Raw genomic sequence first — 25,845 nt, 5'->3', positions numbered from 1 at the left:
GAATATAAAGATGCAGTTCTAGAAAGTTAAGCTGCAATTCAAGAACAATAGGTTGAAGTCTTAGAATTTTTAAAAGTTCCGTTCCAAAAGGTTGCTCATAGTCCTAAAATGTTACATTGTAGTTCGAGAATATTAAGTTGCAGATCTAGAATGTTAGGTTAAGTTTTAGAATATTTAACTGCAGTTCTGGAATGTTCAATTGCAGTTCTAGAACAATAAGATGTAGTTTTGAATATTACGAGTTATGGTCCTAAAATGTTACTTACAGTTCTACAATGTTATTTGTAGTTCTAGAATGTTAGGTTTAATTTCTAGAATGTTAAGTTGTCGATCTAGAATGTTAGGTCAAACTTCAAGAATGTTAACCTGCAGTTCTGGAATGTTAGTTGTTGCAGTTCTGGAACAATAGTTTGAAGTTGTAGAATTTTAAGAGTAGTGGTCCTAAACTGTAATTACAGTTTTAAAATGTTACATTATAGTTCTAGAATGTTAAGTTGCAGTTCTAGAACAATAGGTTGAAGTTTTAGAATTTGAACATGCATTGTCACCAGACTTTAGTTTGATCTGAGGAACAGGAGGTCAGCACAGGCCATGATTGTAGAATACAGACACTTTTTAGTCTGGTAAATAACAGGGATTGCTAATCTTGTGATTGACAGACGATCTGCCCCAATACAGCCACATTATACGGTGCAGAACTCAAGCAATCCCTCTCTCTAAAACACCAACGCCCAACGTGGCGCTTGAACCCACGACCCTAAGATTAAGAGTCTCATGCTCTACCGACTGAGCTAGCCAGGCATTTCTCAAGTTTTGAGCTGCGGTCCAAAAATTTTACTTAAGGTTTTGAAATGTTACAGTTCTAGAATGTTACTTGGCAGTTCTAGAATGTTAGGTTGAAGTTCTAGAATGTTAAGCTGCAATTCTACAATTTTAGCTTTAAATTCTAGAATGTTAAGCTGCAGTTGTAGAATTTTAGGTTGAAGTTCAAGAATGTAAAGATGCAGTTCTAGAAAGTTAAGCTTTCATTCTGGAAATCTGAGTTGCAATTCAAGAACAATAGGTTGAAGTTTTAGAATTTTTAAAAGTTCCGTTCCCAAAAGGTTGCTCATAGTCCTAAAAGGTTACATTGTAGTTCTAGAATGTTAGGTTGAAGTTCTAGAATGTTAAGCTGCCATTCTACAATGTTAGCTTTAAATTCTAGAATATTTAACTGCAGTTCTGGAATGTTCAATTGCAGTTCTAGAACAATAAGATGTAGTTTTTGAATATTAAGAGTTATGGTCCTAAAATGTTACTTACAGTTCTACAATGTTATTTGTAGTTCTAGAATGTTAAGAGTTGCGGTCCAAAACTGTTAATTACAGTTCTAAAATGTTACATTGTAGTTCTAGAATGTTGAGTTGCAGTTCTAGAACAATAGGTTGAAGTTTTAGAATTTCAACATGCATTGTCACCAGACTTTAGTTTGATCTGAGGAACATGAGGTCAGCACAGACCATGATCGTAGAATGCAGGCACATTTCAGTCTGGTAAATTTCATGGATTTTTATACAAGGATGGAACTCCTAATCTTGCGATTGACAGCATATCCACCGCAATACAGCCACCTGATACTGTGGAGAACTGAGAAATTCCCACTCTCTAAAACACCACCGCCCAACGTGGGGCTCAACCCACGACCCTGAGATTAAGAGTCTCATGCTCTACCGACTGAGCTAGCCAGGCACTTCTCAAGTTTTAAGTTGCGGTCCAAAAATTAGGTGAAGTTCTAGAATGTTAAGCTGCCATTCTACAATGTTAGCTTTAAATTCTAGAATGTTAAGTTGCAGTTCTAGAATGTTAGGTTGAAGTTCTAGAATGTAAAGATATAGTTCTAGAAAGTTAAGCTTTCATTCTAGAAATTTGAGTTGCAATTCCAGAACAATAGGTTGAAGTTTTAGAATTTGTATAAGTTGCATTCCCAAAAGGTTGCTCATAGTCCTAAAATGTTACATTGTAGTTTTAGAATGGTAAGCTGCAGTTCTGGAATGTTAAGTTGCAGTTCTAGAACAATAGGTTGTAGTTTTAGAATTTTAAGAGTCATGGTCCTAAAATGTTACTTACAGTTCAACAATGTTATGTTGTAGTTCTAGAACGTTAAGCTGCCATTATACAATGTAAAGTTGCAATTCAAGAACAATAGGTTGAAGTTTTAGAATATTGTAAGTTGCGGTCCCAAAATGTTACTTACAGTTCTAAAAGATTACATCTTAGATCTAGAATGGTAAATTGCAGTTCTAGAATGTTAGGTTGAGTTCTAGAATGTTATATTCAGTTCTAGAATGTCAGGTTTAAGTTCAAGAATGTTAAGCTGCAGTTCTGGAATGTTAAGTTGCAGTTCTAGAACAATAGGTTGTAGTTTAGAATTTTAGGAGTCATGGTCCTAAAATGTTACTTACAGTTCAACAATGTTATGTTGTAGTTCGAGAATGTTAAGCTGCCATTATACAATGTAAAGTTGCAATTCAAGAACAATAGGTTGAAGTTTTAGAATATTTGTAAGTTGCGGTCCCAAAATGTTCTTACAGTTCTAAAAGATTACAGCTTAGTTCTAGAATGGTAAATTGCAGTTCTAGAATGTTAGGTTTGAGTTCTAGAATGTTAATATTCAGTTCTAGAATGTTAGGTTTAAGTTCAAGAATGTTAAGCTGCAGTTCTGGAATGTTAAGTTGCAGTTCTAGAACAATAGGTTGTAGTTTTAGAATTTTAAGAGTTATGGTCCTAAAATATTACTTACAGTTCTACAATGTTGTGTTGTAGTTCTAGAATGTTACATTTAATTTCTAGAATGTTTAGCTGTTAATCTAGAATGTTAGGTCAAAGTTCAAGAATGTTAACCTGCAGTTCTGGAATGTTAAGTTGCAGTTCTGGAAGAATAGGTTGAAGTTATAGGATTTTAAGAGTTACGGTCCTAAAATGTTAATTGCAGTTCTAAAATGTTACATCGTAGTTCTAGATGATCTAGGATGCAGCAGAGGGAAGAAGAAAACGGTGGTGACAGAACAAAGGAAGAGAGAGTAAAGCCGAGAAACGAACCAACGGGCTGGAGAAGTGCCAACGAGTCGAAACGAACGAAGTGCGGGTAGACTCGGGGTGGTGCAGACTAGATTACGTCCTTAGAATCCAAAGAAGAGGGGGACTGCAGCCACCCAAACGAGGAGTTCAAAGCGAAAACGAAGATAAGTAAAGGAAAGTCTGCCAGCTGTCCTCGGAGAATGTGTGGGCAAAGAACTGCTTTGTGACTTGTTTGATTGAGAGCTCTCTTGTTCTCTCCAGTGTCAGCCAGGTGGGAACGCAACACGCAACGCGGACGGTGAAAAGAAGACCCTAGGTTTCCGGGCAGGATTCAGCTGTCCTTAGGATAACAGCACCACGGACTGTAAAGAACACTGAGCACAACTGACAAGGACATTACTCTTAAGATATTTAGCTTTTACTAATTAGTTGTAATACCTGTTTATTCGTAGTTGTTTTATTACTCTTTAACTTGGGTTTTAGAATAAAAGTGTATATGCTGTAGATGCTTGGTCTGTGTCCTGTTTTGTCAGTGGAAAGATTAATTTGCTGGTATACCTTTTTAGTTAGTTTAGAAAGCACCTCCCCACCTCTTGGGGGGGGGGGGGGGGTGACATATACAGCAGCAACACAAGTTCAAATTTCAATGATACCTAATTTTTATGGTGATTACGAGACTGAATGCAAAGTGTGTATCCCCCATGTAACTCAAAGCCTATCACCTCCAGTCAATCCTATCAAATGTGGAGCTCCTTCAAGTTACATTAACGATCAGGTGACTCCTCAACATGCCCCCACCAACATACTGTTTACAGTCTAAATGGCCAATGACATTAAACCTTTAATCCCCTGTAAAACCTTTTTCACCTATACTGTGGCTTAAAACACATTCCACCGAGATTTGCACTCAGATTGCTGGATTCAGAGTCCAGAATGCTAACCATTACACCATGGAACCTTTAAAAGTGTTGCAAGTGTTTGCTTGACAGTTTCTTTCATAATATCCACATAACATGATTATGATATGATATTGAAGGCACACAATCACAACGAAGATGAAAAAGCAATTTTTGGACAACTAAAGTCATTTAGTTAGCTAAGCATTCAGAGGATGTGGGAAAAGGCAAGTCAAGAACAGGTTTTCCAAAAGTAGAATGGGAGCCAGAGCGTTCCTCTCCTGTGGAACCAGTTTCCAGTTTGGGTTCAGGAGGCAGACACCATCTCCACATGTAAGAGTAGGCTTAAGACTTCTCCTCTTTGATAAATCCTATAGGTAGGGCTGGCTTGGGTGAGTCCTGAACCATCCCTTAGTTGTGCTGCTATAGGCCTAGACTACTGGTGGACTTCCCATGATGCACTAGGTACCTCTCTCCTCCTCCTTCTCTCCATCTGTATGCAACCTCATATGCCTTTGAGATACAAGAACTTCTTCACTTGCGTAAATGGCCTATTTGTGCAAACAAAAGGTGGAAGCAGATGATCTTGGGTGTAGGGTTTGGTGATTTTATTACCCCTAAAGTGTCTGCCGGTGCTTAGCATTATTAGCACCACACTCAAACCATCTGAGCTAACCGGCCTGCTTTTTAACTGTTAAAAATAACAGATGTCAGACACTGTTGTATCATGTAAGTAACATGCACAAGTCTTTAAAAGAAATGTGGCGGTTTTTCATGCAGGTTTGCATCATAACAATGCGGGTGCTATCTCTAAATGAACAATGGCCAACCTACATCCATCTTGATAGCACCCAATCTCTGTGCTGATCTCCCTGCTTGGATGGCAAGTCATCTGGTGGATTTTTCCCGTCAAGAGGAAGCGGATCAAGAGGGAGAGATGTTTTATTGTACCCACCAGCAATGAAGTTTTTTTGTCTGAAGCCGTAAAATTGCATCAAGTTATCAACGTTTTCAGCAAAGAAGAATACCACAGCTCAAGTCCCTGGTAAGGCAACAGCTTGATTCTGGGATATGTATGAAGTGCTCGCTAACGTCATCTGTCATGCAGGTTTGCAGGATGTTCACAGTCTGCTAGTGGCCATGATGAGTTGGGACTTTGAGCTTTTTAACCGTTTTGGTCAATTTAGCCAATTTTCAACCAGTTTGTGCAATAACAATTGGTGTTCTCAGGCATTGTGCAAATTATGGTCTACCCTCCTGCTGTCCAGAAGACCGTGATCATGGCAACAGCTTAATGGTCTTAATTTACTTGCACTTTAATTGTAGTTCAGGAGATTGTTTTTTCCACAGTCCTCTGTTTTAGAAGCCTGGGTAGCTCAGTCGGTAGAGCATCAGACTTTTAATCTGAGGGTCCAGGGTTCAAGTCCCTGTTCAGGTGTAGAGTTGCACATTCTGCTAGATGAGTTGTCCATTTGACATGCCTGTATGGACAAATTCAGACACTATCATGTGTGTTCCATGCACAAGTCTTTAAAAAGAATTGTGACTGTTTTTCAAGCAGGTTTGTATCATAACAATGTTGCTGGTAAGTCTAAATGAACAATGGGCAACAATCCATCTTGCTAGCACCCAAATCTCTGTACTCATCTCCTGCTTGGATAGTATGTCCAAGGACATCCCATATGTTCTATAACCCTTTTCATTGGTTTGCTACACTCTTAAATAATTCCTTTCATTGTATCAATCTCAGAAATAACCAAAGAATGACAAATTCCATTCATGTGCTTGTGCCAGTGTTCAACCACCTGTCACTGTATTTTTAGCAGCAGTAGTGTTTTTTTTTTTAAAACAACTACCCCGTGTGAGGTTGAACTCTCACAGCGCTGCCTACTAGAGTGCGGATCGGGACGGATTTTTCTGTCCGAGCCCGGCCCGCGTCCGACAGAGCAGTAACCGAACCCGACCCGAGGGCATTACGACAGGCATTAAGATATTTATGTCCGAGCCCGACCCTAGCCCGACACAGTTAAAATCGCATTTGTTTCTCATACTAATGACACATGTACGTTTGTTTGTGTGGAAGCTTATTAAGCAATTGTAGGAAGGCATTCGGAAATGTCAACAGATGAGCGCATAAATGCACACGGGGCAACAAGCGCCATTACCTACATAATAAGCTGTTTTAAATTCAAAATGTTCAACGCCTTATCGCGCTGATGTGACCGAGCCCGACCCAACCCCAGCATCCTTTCTAAAAATCTGTTCGAACCGGCCCGGCCCGTCGGGTACCGTCCGGTCCCGTCGGGCTAGGGTCGGGTAATCCTCTACTGCCTACTGCGCCAACGAGGCCATGAAAGGCATTGCAATGGTTCGCAAAATTTCAGAAAAAACTAACAATTTGGTCGTCAATCTTGATAAAAACTGTATGTGGAGACCAATGTTCTCTGCGACTGTGTGCAAAGGTTGTATACATGTATGCATGGTGTATGCATGGATGAGTGTGAGGTAACGACTATTTGGGCTCACACCTTAACACACCCGAAGCATCTCAGCCTAAAATCACGCTGCACCTCAAAGGACTCTCAAGCACTCCCAGCTGTGCTTTTGCAGAAGAGCGCCTTTTTTCTTTTAGCTTGGAAAAGGCTTTAGCTTATGACAAGGTAAACAGATGGCACCATTGTGCTACTCATTAGTGTGTCCACTTCAGTTATGTATTGAAGCACATCCTTAGAGCTAATGGCCCTCATTTATTAACCTAACGTACGACAGGCTTCACGTGAGATTCATGAAACGTTCGTATCACACCAATCAGAGCGTAAGAATGATCGTACATTGATAAATGCAGCGGCTAGAAACGATTGTAATTTAAATATCACGCCCCAATATATTCTCAGTTTTGAGGCCTCGCCTCTATAATTTATGACATGGCCAGACATAATCCGGCTAAGAAGCGGCACTTTCAGAGGTGGGGATTTAAAGCCTGACATCCCAGGTGCTCTGGTGCAGCCAGACACCACCAGGCCCAGGGGAATATGCCGCCTAAGAAAAATGCAATCCTACCCGATGAGAAGAATAAACATTGTGAAAATAACGAAAATATGAATACATTAAACATATACGGGCATTGAACATATTGCTGCAGTCTCAGTCTTTGGATGGTATAGGTAGCGCCCTGTCAGACATGTCATGATATCATGACATGTTTAATTTACTATATAATAATTTTGAGACAGGTCCTATTGAAGATCTGTTAAATCAGTCAGGATGGCCGAGCGGTCCAAGGCGCTGCATTTAGGTAGCAGTCTCCACTGGAGGTGTGGCTTCAAATCCCACTTCTGACAACTAGTGTTTTCATTTGGAACTAATGTCTAAGAGTTGATATTGGGAATAAAGAACTTAGCAGTTCTTTGTATTTAAGAGGACATGAATGTGCATGAGAAACGCAATTCCAAGTGCAGCGTTTTGTGAGCATCTTTATTGACAACACATGCAAAGTTCCTTAGGGGCCCGTAGTGGATGAAATGGTAAAACATTGGCCCTGGATGCATAGAATTCCTGCCATATTGAGCGACAAAGTTTGGGTGTCCTGAAAAAAGGGTCTTGAACTCTGTCTCGCCGACCTTTTTTTTACTGTTTCTTGTTATGTCACGGCAAGAAGTATTATGCTTTTGAGTCGTTTGTCCATCTCTACATCAGAATCAGAAATAAAAAAAACATCAGACGTATGCAGTCTCTGTGGCGCAATAGATCAGCGCAGTCGGCTGTTAACCGAAAGGATGGTGGTTCAAGTCCACCCAGGGACGTTTGTTGCTTAAATAATCTGGAGTGGGCCAACTCTAGGGTTTATCATTCTGCAGGTGAATATAGAGCAGCCCAAAGATAACCCAAGTGGCCTTACCTTATCTGAAGGTACAGTTCTGAAAACATGTACTGTACATCTTTACGGTCATTGGTATGCAGGTCACTTGATGTAATACAAGCAAATACATAAGGCCAGACAGAGACAAAAAGTGAGAAAAAAAAAAAAAAGAGACTAGCTGTCTAAAGGATAACCAGTTGAGATTGTGTGCGTCTTTGAGAACTGTTAGTCATATAACTGATGTTGTCAGTTCATTTAAACTAATGAGGAAGAATTTGACAAATCAAAATCAATTCCAGGAACTTATTCTTTCAAACATCACACCTGAGTCTCTCAAGTCCTGACCATTCCCTGACCGGGAATTGAACCTGGGCCGCGGCGGTGAGAGCGCCGAATCCTAGCCACTACACCATCAGGGAGTCACATCTTTCAAATTTATCTTTGTAGATGTGAGTTTCTTTTCACTTCCTGGAATGACTCATATTGTTTTAGGTGAGGAATGACTCCTGGCTAGAGCTTCAGAAGGCAGGACATGACAGATTACACATCTGTCACATAGTCAGTTTGTATTCTTAAATACCAAGTCTCTTGCTGTTCCTTGACTAGTTGGCCACCCCTGCTTTGCATCGCTCCAGGTATGTAGAAAAAAAATTTGTTATGCACCTTTGCGTTGCGCTAAAATGTCAAAATTTGGACCTGAATCCAACAATAACATTACTTGACTCTCACATACATTGGTTTTCAGTTAAAAATGTTGGTTAGGGGTTTAGTTACTGCTTGAAAAAATGAAAATAATTGTTATTGAGATGGGCAGATGAAATGTTTATGACCCATCAATGAGGACAAAAGGATACATCCGCTGTCGGGGTCTGATTTAAAGGAAATGGTACTCTTTAAAACGTTAAACTAATGAGGAAGAATTTGACAAATCAACCAAAAACTTGCTCTTTTAAATCTGTATCTGTCAAGTCCTGACCATTCCCTGACCAGGAATTGAACCCCGGCCGCAGCGGTGAGAGCGCCAAATCCTAGTCATTAGACCATCAGGGAGTACATCTATCAAATTTATTTAACATATTGTTGGTTATATTGTTTTGGCAAGAAATGGCGCATGGTTAGAGATTTAGAAGGCAGTGGTGCAAAATGCAAAACTGCCTGTTTTGATTTAATTACATGGAAATAATACAAAAACAGAGGTGTAGTTAGGTCCGTGTACGTTTTGATCGTTTGTTTTTTCGTTTAAACCACAAAACGAAATAACGAGAAAACCACCGTTTTTCGTTTGTCGTTTCAAACCAAAAACAAAGAGACGGTAAAAAGAGAGCCGTTCTTCCGTTTTGGTTTCTGAAGTCAAAAAACGAAAAACGAGTAAACCAATTTCAAATAACGGACCGTTTTTTGTTTTTTGAAATTCTTATTTTCATTTCTCCGTTTGAAGATCTACATTACAAGAAAGACAGGTGGGCCGGAAGTAGTAGTAAATATAGCCTATAAAAATAAAAGCCAAGCTTTTATAACGGGTAAATTGTGCTGCACTAACGTTATACCAGAGTAACGTTAGAAGAAAAAAAATCAATCAATAAATAGGCTGATATGAACCTGGACCCAAAGAAAAATGTTAGCAACAGTAGTTTATTATAGTTATTTAATATCGAGCCTATCCACGTGCACATCACCAGCCCCGTTTAATGAGCGCATTGTTTGGTTCAATACAGCTGGTAATAGAGGGTAACCTGAGAACTTGTGTGTGCAGAGTTGGTACTGCTAGCGCTATATTAAATAATTAAGTTCATATTTAATGTGGTTTCCCCACAACGGACCAAACTGTTCCCCCTTTCAACCAGCAGATGGCAGTCTTTAAATGACTGACTGTAATGTGCCTATGGGAACTGTTTTAAATCAAGATTACTGATACAGATGTATTATGTTGTTCACTTCATTTGGTTTTTGATTTTATTTGTAACCTAGCTATCACCATCATCATCATTATTCACCCCAATCCCAGAGTTAAACCTGCATGCCCTTCTGTTTTAACCTGATTCTAACACTGCTATCAGCTTCTTAGCAGCTCAGACAACAAACTCCCATCAGAAATGTCCTAATGTAGGCCATCTGGGGTTCCTCACATGAGCTGCTTGCTTCCTCATCCTTCCACAACATTTCAATCATTTTAAGGTCAGAACTTTTGACTTGGCTTTTCCAAAACATTCATTTTATTCTTCTTTAAGGTAGGTGGGTAGATTTATTTTGTCACAATATACAGGTTATATAGTATGAAGTATAAATTGAGTTTGTAACTCCCTTCTCTCATAGCAGAAAATATAAGTTAATATACTGTAGAAGCAATTATAAAAATGGTAAACAGAAATAAACTCTAACTAGTGGAGCAGTGCTGGGGATGAATTAGAATGTGAGAGTCTGAGAGCTTTGGAAGAAAAGCTGCTCTGCAGTCTGGTGGTGCGGCAGCAGAAACCTCTATATCCCTTCCCAGAAGGCAGCATGGTGATCAGGCTGTGGCTGGGGGGTACTGTCCTTTAGGATCCTTTGGGCTCTGCGTATACACCTCACTCCCTGATATCACTGAAGCTGGGGAGATGGGTACCATGATCCTCTGAGCAGTTTTAACCTCCCGCTGTAGAGCCCTCAGGTCCTGGTCATGGTCCTGGTCCTGGGCCGTGCACATCCCATGCCAGTTTGGGATGTTTCCAGTCAGGATGCTTTCTATTGCCTCTCTAAAAGCTGACAATAACTTGGCGTGGGAATTTGGCTGATGTAGTCAGGAGTGTGTGTAGTTTTTATTTTAAGAGGGTTGTTGTGGGGGGCCTGTTAAATTGAGTTATGTTCATCTGTTGCTGACCATCGTGGTGATGTCATTTTAGGCAAATAATAAATTATTAACTTGTTCAAATTCTTTCTATTATGTTCACTTGCAGAATAGTTAAGTTTAGTTGAAATGTCCCTTGTTGTTAATCTATTGTTATTTTATGTAAATAATAAATGAATCAATTTATTTATTAAAATGTTTAGATTATGTTCACTTGCTTGTTGTCTATTACACACACTAGAGCCACACCCCCACTGGACTGTAGGTCTATATGTGAGACATGTTTTTAAATTTGTGAGTGTCACAGTCAACTCCTAAAACAGTTCACGCAGTATAATAGCACACATGGAAATCAGCCAAACATTATGACGAGAAAGAGCTCATTTTGGTGAGTAGGCTATTGACTTAAGCAGCAGGGCAAAGAAACGTGATTTGTGAAAGCAGTTATAATGAAAACAATGGAAAATGTTTAGCTTTCCAAAGTTACTGAACATAAAACTTAATTTCTTTCATCTCCATATGACAGCAGTTTGCACACAGCAGGCATGGTGCGACCCTACTGGTCTGTTTTTGTAATCGTTTTGAACTGCCCTTGATGGTCCATTACGTGGAAACCACAATAAAGATACATTTAATTATTATATAGCGCTAGCAGTACCAACTCTGCACACACAAGTTCTCAGGTTACCCTCTTACCAGCTGTATTGAACCAAACAATGCGCTCATTAAACGGGGCTGGTGATGTGCACGTGGATAGGCTCGATATTAAATAAATAAATAAACTACTGTTGCTAACATTTTTCTTTGGGTCCAGGTTCATATCAGCCTATTTATTGATTGATTTTTTTTTCTTCTAACGTTACTCTGGTATAACGTTAGTGCAGCACAATTACCCGTATAAAAGCTTGGCTTTTATTTTTATAGGCTATATTTACTACTACTTCCGGCCCACCTGTCTTTCTTGTAATGTAGATCTTCAAACGGAGAAATGAAAATAAGAATTTCAAAAAACAAAAAACGGTCCGTTATTTGAAATTGGTTTACTCGTTTTTCGTTTTTTGACTTCAGAAACCAAAACGGAAGAACGGCTCTCATTTTACCGTCTCTTTGTTTTTGGTTTGAAACGACAAACGAAAAACGGTGGTTTTCTCGTTATTTCGTTTGTGGTTTTAAACGAAAAAACAAACGATCAAAACGTACACGGACCTAGTTATTACTTGGAAATGCTTCCGGTAGTTTCTGAAATAAAAACATGAATCAGTGGTGGAAAATGCAAAACTGCCTGTTTCAATTTTGTTACATGGTAATATTAGAATTATAGAGGTGCAGAGATTAGAGATGCAGAGATTACCTGGAAATACTTACCATGAAATATGTCTTGTCCTTCACGTACGTAACGCAGTGCAATCTGACCAACAGCTAAACACCTTCCACCATCAAGCACTGGCGACCGGGATCCTTGTAACACGTTTATTTGAGTAACAAAGGGTGAAACTGGAGAGAAAACACAATGACCAGTTACTTTGATATTAATGAGTCACAGATATTAGACAAAGATAATTGTAAAAAACAATATAACTACACAACAGGCTAGCAAAAATGTAAGATGAAATAAAGAAACATGTAATGTATTGTTATACAGTGTACGTAGTATAACCTATGTTGGGTATCTAAATAAACTAAGATATACTTACATGTGGCATTACCCAAGATAAAAGTGGCAAACTAGCTTACTGAAGTATACCGTCAGTTAGGGCTGAACAATATGTGTTTTAGCATTGACATCGCAATGTGCACATGCGCGAAAGTCACATTGCAGGACGTTACGATGTTGACGTTAATACTTTTTGCTGCTTGATAGAAAAGTAACCTTTCACCGTTTCTCCTTTACATGATTATTACCATCCGACCGTTCCCCTTTAAGACAGGTAGCCATGTGGGCAACGTGTGGATGTGACGTTAGTCCGACGGGGTTTGGTATGGGAAGTGAGGCTCTTCGCGTGTAGAAAAGTAGCCTACCGTTGGCAACAGCTGCCTCTGACACAGTGATGTCATAGTATTTGATGGGTAGTGAGTGACGCTACAGTAGTTGGGGTTTTAAGTTCTCCTCAAATACAAACTAAACCCCCTGATTAATGCAACATAATCACAACGTCTCCGGGCCATTTCCCACCGCACAAAGCTGCAACCAGTCAGGCTAAAGCTAATATAGTTAGCTTCAAGAAACAAGCAGAAAGCTGCTACCAGCCAGGCTAAAGCTAAAATAGTTCGCTTAAAGAAACAAGCAGAAAGCTGCTATCAGCCAAGCTAAAGCTAATATAGTTAGCTTAAAGAAACCAGCAGAAAGCTGCTACCAGCCAGGCTAAAGCTAAAATAGTTAGCTTAAAGAAACAAGCAGAAAGGCGCTACCAGCCAGGCTAAAGCTAAAATAGTTAGCTTAAAGAAACAAGCAGAAAGCTGCTACCAGCCAGGCTAAAGCTAATATAGTTAGCTTAAAGAAACAAGCAGAAAGCTGCTACCAGCCAGGCTAAAGCTAATACAACTAGCCCAAAGAAACAAGAGTCATGCAGGTCTGGTCAGTTTATCAAACTGACGAGTTGGCCTCGCTAGTCGACCACAACCTGAAATTTAGAGGAAGCAACATGCAGTCACTGTCATTCACGTTAACCTGGATTGATTATTATTTGAATCCAATGGTGTCATGCTAGTCAACCAGCGTATTTCTACCTCCAAAATCACTTCACAGGGCTGCCAACTCTCACGCATTGGCCGTGAGACACAAGCATTTGATGGTTTCACACGCGCACACGCCACACCCCCGATTTCTCACGCTGAAGTGTCAAACCGGTCGGTCAAATTTCTGATAGATGAGTTTATCTATGTTTTACCTGTTGAGCCACTTGTGATCGACTAGTTGTGCTTTCAGAGACTGTGAGTGGGTTCAAGAGCGCTCCCTGTCTGTGGAATTTTCAAATTGTCGCAAAATGAGAACATTTTTTCACGAGCCATCCCAGGTGCATTTCCCCTGCTTCAGGTATGAGCTGATTATCACAGACCGTCCGTCGCTTCGTGTCCACTCTCTCTGTAACAATAGAGGTGAGCAGCGCGGCTGGTAGCGTAGCAACTTCAGTCCATGTTAGTGGACTCGCTCTGCTGGGGGCGGTGACGCGTTGCATCCGTGCGTAGTCCTCCGATGAAGAGCAGCGTACGGCCACTCTAAACTCTGTCAGAGACCAGAGACCAAATGGGCCTCTGCGTCTGTCAGACGGTCTGAATGAGATCCATCATATCAGCGGAGCAATGACATGCACAGCAGACTATATTACAACTCTCCACATCTCGGACAACAGAGATGGGAGGAGTTATATTTGAATGTGCACAAAGTTGTAAATATGAGCAGAAATCTGGTGAAACACACCCTGAGCTATACTAGCCTATATATACTATAATATATATATATATATATATATATATATATATAATATATATATATATATATACGATACTGCAACGTTGGGCCACTATTGTGCATCTCTAACCTCTGCATCTCTAAATGTAACTGTAAATAATTAATTTGATGTTTTTTAAAATGAACAAATAGTCTTATTTTCCCCAAAAAGTAAAAACAGTAAGTGGGGCCAGAGGATGACAGCCAAACATTACTGACATTGGCACAAAGGTTAAAGGATTAGAATTTATGTAATCAGTGTTTATCATTCTTTAGAATTTCAGTGGTCTTAGTTGATCCCTCATCATTAATTTAACTTTGGGTCCCTGGTCCCTACACCAGGGACCCCTGGACCTGTTCACCACAGACCCAAATCTTCTCAGCTGTTGCTGACATATGCTACTGTCTCTTCATGTGGTTCATTATGTTTGGCACATTGTGTGGGTCAGTTCTTATATTATAAGAAGTTAATAATGTATATAATGTAAATGCTGAATGCCCTAAAACCTGTTGATACAACAATGCAAAGGCTCCTAACCCTACAGTTTTGCACATATCATGTAAGACTTGATTTCTCCATTTTTTTTGTTGCAAAAAAACTCTCCAGAAAGTGCCATTTAATGGTTTATTTTTCAAATTTTTTTCCTGGGGGGGCATACCCCCAGATCCCCCTAGGGAGTCCCCCATCCACCCACATATACCAAATCCCAATTTAAACCCTAAAGGATAAAGACCCAAAGAAATTGCTTTGTACGCGGCAAAATATGGGTTGGCCCCCCCAAAATCTCACTCCAAGGTTTTTGGAAAAGTTGGCAGCCCTGCTTCAGAAGAGTAATGTTAGTCACAGCGCTTACTTGCTTTGGTGTTTGTAAAGCATTAAAGTCTATCCCCAGATGAGGGACAACTCTGTCCGGCTCAGTTATGTAGCATGAAAGCTAGCATAAGCTTACTAGCATCCAGCCCGCTTCTAAATACTGTAAATACCTTTTAATTAGCTCAACACTTTTTAACAGTGTTGTGGAAGTTTCGGTTCAGCGAGGGAGGAATTTGTGAATGAAGAAGAGACCTTGTTGAAACAAAAATAAAGACAGGCTAGAGACTGGATTAAAAGTTTGGATATTCGGTGAAAGAGTTTAATTATTTTCTCGAGAGAACAATCAAACAAAATGACGAGAATGGCAGTTCACAATGAAACAGAGTAACAAGTGACACCACACATTCTGGTAAATACAATCAGTAATACACTTCTTTATATGCAGTGCCCCCAGAGGAAAACCAGCCCTTGTTTGGAAACCAGTTTAATCTCAAACATAACAATCAGTGGACCTCAGGCAGACAGTTGGAGCTCTTACGTATTTCTGAATCTGTCCCTCGTGTGTCCAAGTGTCTTGACCGGTCATTCTATCTTAGTTAAAAAAGGACATCTTGTCTCTTGGATAGGCTCTGGTCTCGACCTGGGACCTGCTATGATAAACACCGTTCTAGGCAACTGTTTCTGTCAGGCTCCACGTCATCTATCCTTGGTGGGAAAATGCAAAGTCATAACATATCCAGTTGTCTCCTACAAAGAGATCACACTGAGGACAGATACAGGAACCAAATACTCTGAGAGGCATTGAAGATATTATTATGAATAATTAATATGAAAATCATTGGTTAAATGTAATTTTGCCATTACATTCCCCCTTTTGATTACATACTAATCACAACACAATTGAAAATTACTGAAAAGACAAAAAAAATGTTTTTGTGATGAATTTAAACCTCTTAGTTTAAGCTACCACTACATCTTAGTCTAAAAGAAAGATGAGAAGTAAAAGGAATTTATGAATCAGGAACTACTCAAATTTGGAAGCTGAGTCCGAGTTGCAACCGTCCTCATGGTAAGAGGGCAAATGGAACAATTCAGGACCATCATCTTGAGTTGTAAGGCTTGATACTGAACCTTTTTAAGAGAAAACAAAGAAAATAATCATTCATATTAATGGGATAATACAACAAATACTTCAAAACAGAAACAGATCACCGAGATTACTGGAATCACAATATTCCCCATCCAAGCCTTCCACCCCTCCCCAAATATCCAAGCGCCCCAATCGCCCCCTGAATAAGTGTGAGGGACATCTTGAGCCCTAAGACTAGTGGCGAGGTGGTTTAGCTGATGGACGGTGTCAGTGAGGTTACCTGCAATGTCTGGGATTAATGCGCAGCATTGATCACCTGATACATGACAGAGCCCCCCTCTGAGCTGCTAACAGTAAATCTAGACCCATCTGGTTCTAAAGTAACATGTTACGCATTGCTCACAAGGTTTTAGGAAAATCGCTGAACCCTGCAAACATGACGGCGGTCAGATTTTCCAAACTTTCATGTATCTTATCAATATCATGTGCGTTATTAACTAAACCCTACCACGGAAGAATTCCCGAAACAAATTTGCTACTGTAACTCATCATTTTACATTAAGCTCTTAAAGTAAAATGCAGTCAATGTACAAATAGTTAATTAGGTTTAGCACGAGTGGTTTTATGGGTGAAGCCCGTTTCTGTGAGTGGGGAAACAATTAATCATTAATCAACATTAATCATCCCTACATCGCGTGTAAATTGCTGATTGAACCTAGTCATATGTTGGATTATGAATGCATTGTCTTTGTCAGAAGAAAGAACTCATTTATTTTACACAATGTTAATCATTTGAGTTGATTTTGTCATTTTCGGACTGAAAGTAATCGCATGGTTGCAACAGAAAGGTAGTTGATGCATCAGCTACTACATGAAGTCTGTTGTCTTAAGATTATTGCTTGTTTATATTTATATATAATATTAATATAAACATATATATATAAATATATATTTGTTTATATAAGTTTACCCCTGTTTCCAATACTATCTAGAGAAAGGTGAAGAGCGCTCTGCTCATTTAACCCTTTATTTGATGACTGAAAACTGAGTGTGCGTGTGTATTGTGCATCAATACATCTGTAGTAACATTAATGGGAGAAGAAGTGGTGTTAGAATAAATTATGTCAGATTTATCTCTATCATATCTGTCTAACAACAAAAATGGTGCCCCCCCACAAACACAGACAGAAAACAGAGAACAAGAATACATCTGTGTCATACACCATGTCTGTCTCTTCCTGTGTTCTTCCATCGTCACAGCGAGTGCTGCGCCCTTCAGGGTGTGCTGTGTGTGTGTGGGTGGCTGGTCGATGCAGTACCGGGCTGTAGATCAGGCGGTCTTGCTTCTGGTGCCGTGGATTTCTTCTGGTGTCAGAGGTTCGTCCACTAGCACATGACACACCGTCGGAGTCAGTCTTTACCACTGCCTCGTTTCTGGTGAGTTGTGTTGCAGCGTTGGTGGCACAGAACTTAGTCTGTCAGGCCACGGACTTCCGGGTGTCTGGCGGGACTGGCTTGTCCCCTGGTCCTGGAACCCTCTTGCAGTGTGGTGCGTGGATCCACGGAGCCCTCTCAGCAACCTTCACTGCTGTGGGTGACCAGAAGAACCTGGAAGGGACCTTGCCAGCGTTTGGATTGCCAGTTTTTCCTCCTGTAGTTTTGTTACGACTGGGTGGGGCAGGGCAGCAGACACCTGGATTCTTATGGCAGAGAGAGCAGAAGACAGTTGTACACCCTACCCTGACATATCATGCTCGCACAGAGCAGATGAGGGAAGGGGTGCTCTAGAAGCTTCTAACCCCCACACTGGGTGGTCTGCCGAAGAGAATTTCAAAAGGACTGAGGTTACTGCGCGTTCTTACCCTCATTCACATGTACATAGTTTTGTTCTTAAGGTGCCGTTATCACTTGACAACCGACTTGATATTATCAATAATATAATATAATAATTTCTGTTATTTAGAGCTTTTGCTAACACTGAAGCAGTTTGTTTTGAAGCGGGAAACACCTCCACCCATTTTGATCAACCATCATCAAACAAAACTTTTTCACCTGTGACGGTGTGAGATCTACAAATTTCATCATGATATGTTCAAATGCCTGCTTTACAAAATTTTCCTTTTCTGCAAATGATGTGAAGGCCTTTGTGTACCATGTTTTCTTTAACAATACTAGCACTCGCCCCTTTGACACATGGTCCCATGGGCCCATGTGTCAACTTTGCAAAATGCGTGAACAAATGGTGTGGAAGGCAAGGTGTTGAATCCGGCCCCTGCCAGACTTCCTCTTTAAAAGGTGCACTCTGCCTTTTCCACTGTATTCTGCAGCTACTGATTCTGCAAGTGAAAGATCAGTCAACTGCACTGTGTGTGTGCAGAACATTTGTATTAGCCAAGCTAAGATGGAAATAAGATCAATGATCAATTGGTGATGCAAAATGGGCTTACCATAAGACTTTAGGAAGTTTCGGTGTTTCCACAATGCCCCAAAATCATGTACAACCCCAAAAGGCGTACCTGGAGTCTGTGTAGGTTGTAACAGACAAACCTTCAGCCAGTTTTACATGCTTCAGTTAGAGCAATGAGTTCAGCAGCCTGCATAGAGAAGTGTTTGGGAAGAGGTTTAGCAATTAAGGTTTCTGAATCTGATACTACAGCAAACCCTACCTGTCCCTGTCCGGTGTCAGGGCAGCGTGAGGCTGACCCATCCACATACAAAACCAGATCTGAGTTTGGCACCGGTGTGTCAGTCAGATCTGGGCGCGGAGCACAGGTGTGTTGCAACTCAGCCAAACAGTCATGCGGCTTTCCCTTTCCTGGCACAGGCATAAGAGAAGCAGGGTTAAGCACTGTAAAATGTTTAACAGTGACATTAGGCATTTCAAGCAGACACGTGTGTAACCATAGATAACGTGCTGCAGATAAATGTGAAGGTCGTTGCTCCAATAGGATCAGAGAAACTACATGTGGCACTAACAATGTTAATGGAGCTAAAATAGGCAACAGGCCTGAGCCTGTCACCGTGAGGCTGCAAGAGAACAAACGTCATGCAGCCCAAATGTTCACCCACTGTCTGAGTGAATGGAAGTTCAGGGTTTGGCAAACCTAAGGTTGGAGGGCTTTGAAAAGCTTTTTTAAGACTTACAAACGCCTAGTCCCCCTTGGTCATCTGAAGACAAGTTGTTACCATGTATTATGTCAGCTGAACTAACTGAGCATAATTTGGGATGAAACATAACAATAGGAACACATTCATAGAAATGACATAATTAGTTTCTTTGTTTCAAGTTTTGGGAGAAAAACTATTTCTCAATTCGAGATGAGGACAATGTTTTCCCTGACGCTGAAATGTCATGACCCAAAAAAAAATGCACTTCTTTTTTCACAAATTGCAGTTTGGCTAAACTAGCTCTGTGCCCTTCTGCTGCCAGGTGGCACAACAGTGCAATAGTGTAATAGTTAATCTTTCAAGGCTCTCTCTCAGTGCTTTGTTGTAGACAGTTGGGCTGTCAATAAAAAAATCCTTATCCTAAACGTGTGAATGTGTAGGTCTTACCATCACATAAGAAGGCAACCCAGAAGGCTGTCTTTGTTCACTGGACAACTGAAAAAAAACGTTAGACAAATAAACAACAGGAAAATATTGTGCCCTCCCCCCCCCCCCACACTGGAATTCCTTGAATTTAGTGTAGGGTTTGGCACATTGGGAGCACGTGCGTGGACCGCTGCATTTACTGCTTTGAGGTCCTGAACAAAACGCCAGTCGACCGGTTTTCCCTTATCACGAATTTTCTTGACAGGGAAATAGGCGTGCGAAACAGGTGAATCAGGACATGGAACAATAACTCCTGCTTTTAAAAGAGAGTTAAAAACCGGCCTGATTCCATTGATTGCTTCTTGTTTCAGTGGGTACTGAGGTTTTTTGGGCCTGAAGTCTGAGCGAGGAGTGATGACGACAGGCTGACAATTTTTTATGAGCCCCACGTCATACTTATGCGCTGCCCACAGGTGATTCGGCACTTGGGACAGCAACGGAGAGATATCTGAGGGAGAGACGGTCACAACATATTCAAAAATGTGTGTGTGTGTGTGTGTCAGCTTCTTTCTGCTGGAACACACTGCGCGTAGCTGTCACATCGTGTGACAGGAGTTTGGATAAACTTTCAGTCCGGTCAGTCAGCTGGTCACAGTCTAGGACACATGGTCCCAAGTTTCTCCACTGATCTGTGTGAGATTTGGACAAAGAGAGATATGAGCTTATGAGTGCTGGATTCTGAAAACATTCTCTTCTTATCAAGGTTACTTCTACTGCACATCTATATTCATGCCAGTATATGTAAGCACACTCAAGCTCATCTGTATCTTCTTTGAAAAAAAAAAAAAATCTTCAACAAACATGTCATCTTTTCCTGATAAGACAAAATAAGTGCCATGTAGGTTTAGTTCTGACATGAAGTCAGCAAGGGGTTAAACCACGTCTCTGGCCTCATGCAGCTAGCTTGCAGCATGACCCAGAGAGAGATATACCACTGAAAAAATCAGCTGAGATGTGTGTGTGTGAAAACAAGGAGTCAGGCTGGCTGTGACTTCTAATCTCACAACCTTGAGACCTGTAGGAGTTTGAGATAACTCCTCTGCCGAACATTAGATCTCTACCTAACAAATTCACAGGACACAGGAGAGAGCAAAACCGAACATGTTGCCCTTCTCTCCTGCTCCGAATCATTTAGATCCCTATGTACACACATCATGAGGTTGAAAATCTTTCTGGGACAACTGCTCCTTGCACTCTTGCACAGAACAATTCCACCAGAAAGCTTTTGATTCAAAAATAAAGATTTTTGAAGCACATAATTTGTTGCACCTAAAAACCCAACTACATACACTCTACACAAACCCAACCCACAGTCTATGCCTCTAAACCAACTCTACATCCCTTCCATGCACCTTTTAAAATTGTAGCAGCCAATTTATACACCTCAGATAAAAACATTACATAAGTAGGAATACCTTCTAAATGTTTTTTTTGTTCTAGGTGACAAATTGCGTCTAGAATTCTCCTATTGTGTGAGGAAGAGTGTGATGTTTATGGGCTGTAGCGTGTGAAAGCATTTACTTCTTTGCAAGCAGATTAGTTAGTGTGTTTGCATTTTTACTTCCCTTATCCGGTGCAGACTGGCTCAGACTCTCCACCACTCCCGTTCCCCTCCTCCCTTTCATCCACCCGTTGCTGGCTGTAGGTGCGGTCCCCAGCTGGGGGACCCCTCGGTTGTCGTCTCCCTTCTGTTTCGGGATGGGCATTTTCTGCCCAGTGACCTCTTCCTCCGCAGTTGAAACATGTGTCTCGGTCCACTGCTGGCCCCTGCCCTCCACTTCGTCTTCTGCCTCTTTCCTCTCGCTTTGCCTCTGCTTCTGCCCCCCCCCTGTTCAGCCAACGTTGACACTGTCAAGTTATTTTCTTCTGTTTCTCTTCTTGTCAGCCTGCTCCGCTGATTTGTAGCATTGGATGACGGTACCCGATGCTGCTGTTATTGTCAGATGTAGGTGGGGGAGAGGCCGTGGCTGCTTGTAGAGAGAGAGCTTGCAGCGAGGTGGGGGCTGTGTGGGATCTGGTCCGCTCCTGGCTTGCTTTCTGGGGGAGACACGGACGGTGTTTCTCCCTTCGGCCTGGGTGCTGGAGGAGGGTAGGGTGGTGGTTTGAGCAGCTGATCGCCATCTTTAAGACTCGGATAGAGGGAAAATGCATTAGTGACAGTGTTCATTTCTCCTCTCTGTGTTTCAACAGCATTATCTGTTCCCTCCTTAGTTACTAGTTTTTTTCATCTGTTTCTTTCCCTACAAGTGGCTTCTTCCATCCACTGACTAAAACATTCTTTTTTTTTCTCTATTTGAATTAAATCCTGGGTGCTTATTGTTAATGGGTGGAGGTGTTTTTACCCCCTCTCAATAATTTTCTTCTTCTTCTAAATCTTGCTTTAGCATCCTAAGCTTCCCTGTGCTCAAAGAGCCATTCTCAGGGAAGCCATGCTTAGTGGTCCAATAACAAACAATCTAAGGTTTGTGGACCATATCGTTTCACCATCTCATCAACCAACGGGCCTGAAGGAACGTGTGATTTTGTGCCTTTATTGCCATGTCTAAATATGAAATGAGCAGGCTAATTGAAGTACTTCTTTTTCGTATAATCGTCACTATACGGCCCAGTTTAGTCTCTCGGTAAACTTTGCGAAAAAACCTGAAAACAGCTGTAACTTAATTTAAGCTACAATGACTGTTTATCTGTGATAGATTTTAGCTCGATGAAAATCCAGATAGGCAGCTACGATGACTGTTTATCTGTATGATTTCAAAATCTATCCTTCACCCCGTCCTACTCCCTTGTTTGATGAGATGATGTCAAATTAGTGGTTTATTCTGTTCACAACCTGGATGTTTAAACCCACGAATAAAACCCTTTTTCTCTTGTTTTTGTAAAAACCTAAAATTCCCAAAACAAAAGATAAAACTTTCACCAAATAATCCCAGTGAAAACCTTGGTCAGTCTTTGTCTCACACGGTGTCTCGGTATCCAATTCAAATTGTTTAAAATTGAAATTCTAACTTACCCCCGCTGTTTGAAATTGCTTCCTTTTCGTTTGGATTTCAGAGTGGAATCAGCGAGCCCTCCGCGGTTCTGACCCTCTGTCTCTCAAAGATGTTTTGGCGAGGTTTAGAGGCAGGTGATCCTCAGATCCCTGGGTGCTAGCTGTCATCAGTCACCAGCGGAGTCCCGTTCTGATCCCTCCTTGAAATCCTGCCGACAACGCCAAGTTTGTTATGGAAGTTTCTGTTCAGCGAGGAGGAATTTGTAAAATGAAGAAGAGACCTTGTTGAAACAAAAATAAAGACAGGCTAGAGACTGGATTAAAAGTTTGGATATTCGGTGAAAGAGTTTAATTATTTTCTCGAGAGAACAATCAAACAAAATGACGAGAATGGCAGTTCACAATGAAACAGAGTAACAAGTGACACCACACATTCTGGTAAATACAATCAGTAATGCACTTCTTTATATGCAGTGCCCCCAGAGGAAACCAACCCTTGTTTGGAAACCAGTTTAATCTCAAACATAACAATCAGTGGACCTCAGGCAGACAGTTGGAGCTCTTACGTATTTCTGAATCTGTCCCTCGTGTGTCCAAGTGTCTTGACCGGTCATTCTATCTTAGCTAAAAAAGGGACATCTTGTCTCTTGGATAGGCTCTGGTCTCGACCTGGGACCTGCTATGATAAACACCGTTCTAGGCAACTGTTTCTGTCAGGCTCCACGTCATCTATCCTTGGTGGGAAAATGCAAAGTCATACATATCCAGTTGTCTCCTACAAAGAGATCACACTGAGGACAGATACAGGAACCAAATACTCTGAGAGGCATGAAGATATTATTATGAATAATTAATATGAAAATCATTGGTACATGTAATTTTCCCATTACAGAACGTTTCATGAATCTCACGTGAAGCCTGTCGTACGTTAGGTTAATAAATGAGGGCCATTAGCTCTAAGGATGTGCTTCAATACATAACTGAAGTGGACCCACTAATGAGTAGCACAATGGTGCAATCTGTTTACCTTGTCATAAGCTAAAGCCTTTTCCCAAGCTAAAAGAAACAAGGCACTCTTCTGCAAAAGCACAGCTGGGAGTGCTTGAGAGTCCTTTGAGGTGCAGCGTGATTTTAGGCTGAGATGCTTCAGGTGTGTTAAGGTGTGAGCCCAAATAGTCGTTGAGCGACAAAGACAAGACAGCGATCAGGTGATAGAACCGGGGTATTGATGTCCCATCCATGCAACCGATGGATATGATCAAAACCTGTAAACAGCCCAACCACATCACTGGAAAGTCAGCATTACTACAGGATCCTGACAGGGTAGTGGATGTCAATTTTTTAATCTGCCAGAACATGACTTGCCACTTTTTATGGGCTGTCAACAACTTTTCCAGCATTTATATCATGATTCACCTTACCATGGAAATCAGCGTTAGCAGAGGATGGTTTCAATCCATCAACCTCTAGGTCAGAGGCCCAGGACGCTTCCATTGTGCCAATCTGCTGAAATTCACCCCAGATGGGACTTGAACCCACAAATTTACATCTCCAAAGCTCACCAGGTCAGGAGAAATGAAATGAAACAGTAACCTTGACCTTTGACCTCCAAAATCGAAATCAGTTCATCCGCGACTCCTAGTGGTTATGTATGCCAATTTAAAGTGCTTCCCTCTAGGCGTTCAGGGATATTGCATTCACAAGAATCGGATGGACAGACATGAGGGCAGAGTCACCTTGACCTTGAACCTTTGACCTCCAAAATCTCATCATTGATTTGCGAGTTCAGATGAATGTTTTTGCAAACTTTGAAGAAACACAAACAAGGGCGTTGTGATAAGATGGTGCTGTCTACGTTGTTTCTGAGATCAACAATACCTTCTAAGTTGAATAGCTATTGCGTACCCGGTAATATTAGAGAAGAGCTCTCGTTGGCACTGTAGGCGGACAATTTAGAAAATTAAGTTACTTTAAACTTTAAACTGTTACATCTCCTCTGAATCACCATCTGCAAATTTCCAAGCCTTGTTGGCATGCCGACCACCATCTACAGGAGGTAATCTCTGGCTAGCTATGCATGAGTACCTCATACCTTTTACCAGGTTCAGGTGGGTTAATAGTTATGGTCAAATGAAGCTTCATTAAGCTTTCTGAACAATGTTCTTCATTTTCTGAACTTATTCACTCAGTAGTGTTTTATTATTGGTTGTGCATCTGTGATTGCCCTAGAGGTCTCTCAGTCCAGCACCTCTCCCGCTCATCTTTGTTAGTTTTACACTGTCCAGCATAAATCGCTGACACCATACCTCACACTCATCCATGCATACACCAGGCATACATGTATACAACCTTTGCACACAGTCTTTTGTCTCCCCTTTTCATGGGGTCATGACAAAGCATCTAGTGTTGATCTTAGCCTTTGTGTGAGAACATAGGTCTCCACATACATTGTTTTTATGAGTTCAACCTCACACGGGGCAGGTGTTTAAAAAAAACTAAAAACACTACTGCTGCTAACAGTGACAGGTGGTGAACACAAGCACATGATGAAATTGTCATTCTTTGGTTATTTCTGAGATTGATACAATGAAAAGAATTATTTAAGAGTGGTAGCAAACCAATGAAAAGGTTATAGAACATATGTGGTATGTCCTTGGACATACTATCCAAGCAGGGAGATGAGTACAGATATTGGGTGCTATCAAGATGGATGTAGGTTGCCCATTGTTCATTTAGACTTACCAACAACATTTGTTATGATACAAACCTGCTTGAAAAACAGTCACAATTCTTTTTAAAGACTTGCGCATGGAACACAAATGATATGATAGCATCTGAATTTGTCCATGTCCATACAGGCATGTCAAATGGACAACTCATCTAGCAGAATGTGAACTCTACGCCTGAACAGGGACTTGAACCCTGGACCCTCAGATTAAAAGTCTGATGCTCTACCGACTGAGCTACCCAGGCTTCAAAAGCAAGTGACTGTGGAAAAAACCATCTGCTGAACTACAGATTAAAGTGCAAGTAAATGAAGACCATTGAGCTGTTGCCATGATCACAGTCTTCTGGACAGCAGGAGGGTAGACCATAATTTGCACAATGCAACACCAAATGTTATTGCACAAACTGGTTGAAAATTGGCCAAAAAGGTTAATTAAAAAGCTCAAAGTCACAGCTCATCATGGCGACTAGCAGACTGTGAACATCCTGCAAACCTGCATGACAGATGACAATAGCGAGCACTTCATACATATCCCAGAATCAAGCT

General features: G+C 41.0%; 2 non-coding genes across 2 annotated transcripts; one reads left to right on the top strand and one right to left on the bottom strand.

The window, feature by feature from the left end:
- The first annotated feature begins 5,318 nt into the window (after positions 1-5,318).
- trnak-uuu (transfer RNA lysine (anticodon UUU)) lies at positions 5,319-5,391 on the top strand. Its single transcript has one exon. It is a non-coding gene; the product is annotated as a tRNA-Lys (tRNA).
- Positions 5,392-25,471: 20,080 nt separating this feature from the next.
- On the bottom strand, positions 25,472-25,544 carry trnak-uuu (transfer RNA lysine (anticodon UUU)). Its single transcript has one exon. It is a non-coding gene; the product is annotated as a tRNA-Lys (tRNA).
- Positions 25,545-25,845: the final 301 nt, after the last annotated feature.

Source organism: Etheostoma spectabile, unplaced genomic scaffold (assembly GCF_008692095.1).
Source record: "Etheostoma spectabile isolate EspeVRDwgs_2016 unplaced genomic scaffold, UIUC_Espe_1.0 scaffold00019151, whole genome shotgun sequence".
NCBI classification, from domain to species: Eukaryota; Metazoa; Chordata; class Actinopteri; order Perciformes; family Percidae; genus Etheostoma; species Etheostoma spectabile.
The sequence above is the reverse complement of the archived record's forward strand: the minus strand, read 5'-3'. Positions and strand labels throughout refer to the sequence as shown.